We start from the raw sequence: 7,356 nt of genomic DNA, 5'->3' as shown, positions 1-7,356 counted from the left end.
TAAAAGCTTATCCAAAAGATACTTTACAGTGCAAAAGTAGCCTACGGCTATAAACACAAGTATTCTGGTATATCGATCACCTTCCCTTATAAACATCAATCTCTCATATAATCATTATTTTCCTCTCTAATTTCTAATGCTTATCATTTTCTTATCTCTTCAAGTGACCTTTACTATGAGTTTAAGTGAAACTAAATGGATCAGACAATGTAGGGAGAATCGTGCCATTATTTCCCCTGCTTTTGCAAACAAGTTTGTTTCTGATCTATCTATCCTTAGGGTGGAAGAGCTGGCTTTTCATTTGTCTCACAAGTGAGTTAACGATGACATCACTGTTCAAGTATTCTCCCAAGAAGTTTCTCCTTGACCTCATCCCAAGCTCCTCCTCCAAATCAAGAATCTGATAGATGGCCACCAAAAGCATTAGGGAGGAATTACTTTATTTTTCGTAAAAAGCCTTTTACATTCTCAACTTGCAGGTGTCTTTCAGCTCAAGTCTCTTGCCATTTAGGGTCTGAGTAGGCTGCACAGTCTAGGTTTTGGTGATGTAAACCCTATACGTGTTCAGAGTGACTCTGGTTTCATTATACCTTTCCATTGTAAAGTATCAATAACATTGCACATTCTCTAATTTATTGAGCTCCTGCTATATGCCAGGAACTGTTTTGGGAACCTAGAATAATATATCCATGAACAAAACATGCAAAAATAAAAAAGGATAAACGTAATGAATAAGTAAATTATATTCTAGAAAAACAAAAACTTACATTCACATAAACTTATGTTTATATATGTTCACATATATGACTGTTTTTTTATCAGCTCTATTCCTAGTGCCCAAACTGGAAACAACCCAAATTTCCTTTAATGGGTGAATGGATAAATTGCAGTACAGCCAGGAACAGAATATTACTCGGCAATGAAAAGGAAAATGAGAGGCTTCCCTGGTGGCGTAGTGGTTAAGAATCCGCCTGCCAATGCAGGGGACACGGGTTCGAGCCTTGGTCCGGGAAGATCCCACATGCCGTGGAGCAGATAAGCCCGAGAGCCACAGCTACTTAGCCCACGTGCCACAACTACGGAAGCCCACGTGCCTAGAGCCCATGCTCCTCAACAAGAGAAGCCACTGTAATGTGAAGCTCACGAACCGCAACAAAGAGTAGACCCCTCTTGCCGCAACTAGAGAAAGCCCATGCACAGCAACAAAGACCCAACGCAGCCAAAAATAAATTAAAAAATAAATAAAAATTTTTTTTAAAAAAAGGAAAATTAACTGAGCAACTTGGATGAATCTCAAAGGTATTATGCTGAGTAAAAGACGCCAGTGTCAAAAGGTTACATACTGCATGATTCTATTACTGAAAAGACAAAACTGTATGAAGACAGGCATGGGGAAGGTGTGATGAGTTTTTTTTGAGCGTAGAACTAGCCTATATCCTTATTGTGGTGATGGTCACAAGAATTTACACATGGGTTAAAATTCACAGAAGTGTATACCATATGGGAGGGGAGCCAATTTTACTGCATAATTAAAAATTAAAATTAAAATAAGTAAATTATTGGGGCTTCCCTGGTGGCGCAGTGGTTGAAAGCCTGCCTGCCGATGCAGGGGACATGGGTTCGTGCCCCGGTCCGGGAAGATCCCACATGCCACAGAGCGGCTGGACCTGTGAGCCATGACCCCTGAGCCTGCGCGTCTGGAGCCTGTGCTCCGCAACGGGAGAGGCCACAACAGTGAGAGGCCTACGTACCGCAAAAAAAAAAAAAAAAAAGTAAATTATATAGTAAGTTATGAAAAATTAAGTGTTATGGAAAAGGGTAAACAGTAAGGGAAGGCAGATCAGAGTGTTGCAAGGGGGTCAATTTGCGACTGTAAATAAGGTGGTTAGGTGAGCTGCCTTATGAAGACATTTGAGAAATGACTTAAAGAAGGTGGGGAGTCAATCAAGGGAATATTTGGGAGAAGCATTCCAGATGAGAGAAAAGTGTTAAATTAAGTAAGGCCAGTGTGACTAGCACAGGGTAATAGAGGGGGAAAGCGAGAAAAGAGGGACAGAAGGGTAGAGGGAATGGGAGGCAGCTCATATAGGTCACTGTAAGGACTGTGGCTTTTATTCTGAATTGGGAAGCCATTGGGAGGTTTTAAGCTGAGCAGTGATATGATCTAACTTGTATTTTAATCATTCTAACTACTTTGTTGAAAATAGAGTGAAAGAGGGTAAGGGCAGAAGCAGGAAGACCAATTGGGAAGTTATTAGAGGTGAGAGATTATGGTAGTTAGACCAGGGTGATAGGAGTGGAGGTGAGAAGGGTCAGATTGTCTACTGAAGGTAGATCTACTCAGATGCCCTGATAGACTGGAGAAGGGGGGTTGACTTATCCTTAGGGTGGATAAGGGGGCTGGGGAGAAGAGAAGGAAGAGCAAAAGGGACAGGAGACCCACGAGAGACAAGTCTTCCATAGAAGTACCAGCCTAAGTTAGTACCAAGTTTTACCCAAGCTGGAAAATGCCTTGTCTTGATCTTACTCTCCCTGACTTGGTTCCTTCCTCACTTTACCACTCCTTGAAAATAAAAACTTTATGCCTGCTGTTTCTATTTTCTCCTTTTGCTCCTTAATCTCTTCTGAATAAAACTGCATTCTAAAGACTAGCTCATGTTTTCTTACTCACCCAATCTAAAGGCCCTTTTTCTCAATCCCTATTCTTGCCCATTCCAGCATCTGACAATACACTCTATCAACTGTTTTTACTCCTCCTTTCTGGCCATTTATTTTCTAATGCCTGCTTCCTCCTCCTAGCCATACAGTGTATCTGTTCCCCAAGGCTCTGATTTTAGCACTTTCTGCTCACTTTATCCTCTACTCTCTAGCAACTTTTTAAAAAATATATTTATTTATTTATTTATTTGGCTGCACCGGGTCTTATTTGTGGCAGGCAGGCTCTTCAATTGCGGCTCCAGGTCTCCTTAGGTGCGGCATGTGGGCTCCTTAGTTGTGGCATGTAAACTCCCGGTTGTGGCATGCATGTGGGATCTAGCTCCTTGACCTGGGATCGAGCCCGGGCCCCCTGCATTGGGAGTGTGGAGTCCTATCCATTGTGCCACCAGGGAAGTCCCTCTCTAGCAACTTTCAGTGCTGGATCTTTAGATTTAACATACACCTCGAGAACCAATTTCACTTGTTGGCCCTGATTTCTTTCACCAGAGTGCTGCCCTAACCCTTCAAACTTAACATATGCCCATGTGAACCGATTTTCATTATCTTTAATCTCCTCCTGTGTGCATTGCTTTAGTTATTAGCATTAGCAGCACCATCTTCCTAGCCACACAGTGGCTAAACCAGTAGTGTAGCAAGTCTGGTGTAAAGCCCAATAATCTGAATTTTATTAAAGCTCCCCCAGGTGGTTGATTCTCATGCCCATGATGCTTTGGGAACCACTTCTCTAAACCTTTGTAGACTCCTCCCTCTCCCTAGCCCCCACATCCAATCAAGTGCCAAACCATCTCATCCCACCTCTGCAATTTTTCTCTAATCTACCTACTTCCCTCAATTCCCACTACCGACATTCTCTGGATCACCCAAACCATTGTAATGGCCCCACTTTTTTTGGTAATTGTGGTAAAATACATATAACATAAAATTTACCATTTTAACTTTTTTACGTGTACAGTTCAGTGGCATCAAGTACTTTCACACTGTTGCGCAACCATCACCTCCATCCATCTCCAGAACTTCTTCATCTTCCCATACTGAAACTCGGTACCCTTTAAACAATAACTCCCCATTCCCTTTCCCCCAGCCCCTGGCAACCACCATTTTATCTTCTGCTGGCCTTATCCTTTCCCCTCAGATAATTACACTGGCAAATACTGAAAAGAAAATGAAAACAAATATAAAAAATTCCTGACTCTACCCCATCTCCTTCCACATGTTTTAGTCCTTTACTTAACATGGTAACATACATCTTCCCATGTTAAACAAACTCTTCATAAGCATCATTTAAAAATAGCTATAGAGCATTCCATCGTGTTTACCATAATTTATTTAGGCGTTCCCTAATTTATTGGGCACTTACTTTAAATAATGCTATAATAAATATATTTTTCAGGAGAGAAATTACTGTGTCAAAGGAATATTTAAGACTCATGATAAATATTGCAAATTTCTCCCCAAAAGGATTATACCATTTTATACTCCCACCAGCAGTATACGAGCATGTCCACATCAGTAGACTTGTCAACAGGAAGTTACCTTATTTAAAACAATCTTCGCTATTTTAATGGGTGAAAAATGGTATGTATATATGGCAACCCAGTCTTGATCTGCTTCAACAAATACAGGATGTTATTATTTTCTTCTCTTTAAAAGCAGGAAATTCATGTCTCTACACTTTTTTGTCTGAAGACACGGAAGGACTGATTTGTGAGTTATGACAGTGAGGAGTTACAGAACGATCACCAGAACCTTAAATCTAACACAGATTTGAGCAATACTTCTTTGGATTTGCTGTACTAGCATTTCCAAAGTCATACTTAATTTCCCATTATTGCCTTATCATTTAACTCTGTGAAGTTAGCTCCTTTTTTCTTGCTAGTCATCAGGAGGAAAAAATCCCCAGCAAAGAAACCAAGCATGTCCTCAGAAGCTGTACATGTGCTTATGTGATTTCAATGTTCTGCTTTTTTTTTTTTTTTTGGTACGCGGGCCTCTCACTGTTGTGGCCTCTCCCGTTGCGGAGCACAGGCTCTGGACGCACAGGCTCAGCGGCCATGGCTCACGGGCCTAGCCACTCCGCGGCACGTGGGATCTTCCCGGACCTGGGCACGAACCCGTGTCCCCTGCATCGGCAGGCAGACTCTCAACCACTGCGCCACCAGGGAAGCCCCAATGTTCTGCTTTAAAAAAATAACTATAGTTTGTGCTTGTCCTGAGATTTTCAGATCACTTCATTACCCATCTTTCCTTCTCCACGTCACTCCAAGGCCTGTCCAAGTCAATAAAAGTAGGAGATATAGTCTTTCTGAGGATCTCAAATTACTACCAAGATGACATGGAGAATTCAAGTTTCCTTTTAAACCTCTTAGCTACAGTGGAATAAATCCAAACAAACCAGAAATAAGGTATCTCTGAAATTTGTCCCCAGCAATTAAAATTTCAGGATTTTAAAATTATGGCCCTTTATAATAAATTTATGCAAACTGGCAAAAAAAGATATTTTTTTGGCCTCAATCAAATTCCAACATGGATATCTATTACTTTTATTCAAAAGTATTAGCTTTCACGCTTTTATGTATTCAAACATAGAACAAACTAGATTGAAATAATTTGGGTCTTTGGACTCTTTACTGTGTAATTTCTCCTTGGTAGTCTTCTTCAACTACTAATCTTATATGGTAAAACCAGTTGTGGGTCATTTATAAAGTAAATATTTAAAAAATGAATTTAAAGTGATTTTCTTTGGAATGTTTCTTCAAACTGCAAAAGAATATGCAAGCTTTTCAATTTTTTATTAAAAAATAGTTTAAACACCTTAGGTTTGCATTTTTAAATGTTTTTGTAAGGAAGACAGCTACCAGCAGATTTCCCCGTGGAAACTGCTAAATAGTAAGTATGTGTGTTTAGAATCCTTTATATAACTAACCCATAAACAGGAGACACTGCATTTGAAAAATTACTTCAAATTACATATTTTTCTTTTCCTTTTGGTGTTGAGATTTATATTTATTTCCTATGACAGATCTCTGTTTTTATAAGTCAATTCTACTTTTAGTACTTCTCCCTCCCCTGAAAGGAAGTACTGCTTTATGTGAAACAATGGTCCAATCTGTTTCATACCCTTCTTGCTTACTTCAAAACATACAAAGCAGAGAACTGTTGACAACAATAGAAAAGTCTTGACCATCTATAGGATTAGAAAAAATAGAAAGATAAAGACTTTAATTTCATTTTCACTAGAGTAGAGGCAATGAGAAAGGCAATTTGCATAAGGCTGGTTAGGAATAATTTATATTGCTTCTTAGTCTCCTGCTGAAATATGAAAGCAGAGGCTAGTTTTGCTTGGTTGTTTTTTTAATAAACCCTATCAGATTCTTAAAAACATCGTAAAATGACTCAAACTCTATAAAACCAAAGGTAAAACTAAGGGTACCAGAGTTGCTAAGTGAAAAAAGTAAGCTCTCAGTTTTATGTTTTAAAAAATTATATATACATTTGTATGTTCATAAAGTACTTAAGAAAAATATGCCAATTCGCACCAGGGCATGGAAGCAACCTAAGTGTCCATCGACAGATGAATTGATAAAGAAGCTGTGGCACATATATACAACGGAATATTACTCAACCATAAAAAGAAACAAAATTGAGTTATTTGTAGTGAGGTGGATGGACCTAGAGTCTGTCATACAAAGTGAAGTAAGTCAGAAAGAGAAAAACAAATACCATATGCTAACACATATATATGGAATCTAAAAAAAAAAAAAGTTCAGAAGAACCTAGGGGCAGGACAGGAGTAAAGACGCAGACGTAGAGAATGGACCTGAGGACACAGGGAGGGAGAATGGTAAGCTGGGATGAAGTGAGAGAGTGGCATGGACATATATACACTACCAAATGTAAAATAGATAGCTAGTGGGAAGCAGCCGCATAGCACAGGGAGATCAGCTCGGTACTTTTTGACCACCTAGAGGGGTGGGATAGGGAGGGTGGGAGGGAGATGCAAGAGGGAGGAGATATGGGGATATATGTGTATGTATGGCTGATTCACTTTGTTATAAAGCAGAAACTAACACACCATTGTAAAGCAATTATACGCCAATAAAGATGTTAAAAAAAGTAAACAAACAAAAAATGCCAATTCGCTAATAATGGTTATATCTACATTGCAATTACAGTGACTTCTATTTTTGAAGTTAACTATTTCTACAATGTTTGAACTTTTAAATAATAAGCATATGTTCTATTAAATAATAATATTAATTTTAAATATATGCCATCAAATAACAAAGAAAAACATAGATTAGAACATAATTTCAGAAAAAGATTCAATAGCAGAAACAACGACAATGGGGGAAAAGTCACAATGCTGAAAGAACAGTGGGATATCAGTGTGCAACTGTCTTATATCTGTATCTCACACCCTACAATGCATTTGCTAACCTACAGTTGATGCCCTTTGGATAATTTTCGTAAAATCACTGAAGTGTTAATACAGAGCAACAAATTTTAAAGTCAAATGAATCTCAGTTCAAGTCTTGATATTACCATTTAACTTTTGAGAGGTTTGAAGCACATAATTTACTTGTCTGAGCCTCAGTTTCCACATTTGTTAAACATTGAATACCACCTTCAAATGGCTGT

At 38.9% G+C, this 7,356-nt stretch overlaps 1 protein-coding gene across 3 annotated transcripts in view; it reads right to left on the bottom strand.

Annotated features, from left to right (window-relative positions):
• The window catches only part of SNTB2 (syntrophin beta 2), a 101,311-nt gene that overhangs the window by 62,146 nt on the left and 31,809 nt on the right, over positions 1 to 7,356 (bottom strand). The window lies entirely within an intron of this gene.

Source organism: Delphinapterus leucas, chromosome 20 (assembly GCF_059928025.1).
Source record: "Delphinapterus leucas isolate spDelLeu-1000000601 "Yukka" chromosome 20, BTC_Dleu_Yukka2, whole genome shotgun sequence".
In the NCBI taxonomy this organism is placed as follows: Eukaryota; Metazoa; Chordata; class Mammalia; order Artiodactyla; family Monodontidae; genus Delphinapterus; species Delphinapterus leucas.
This window is presented reverse-complemented; position numbering and strand designations above follow the sequence as displayed.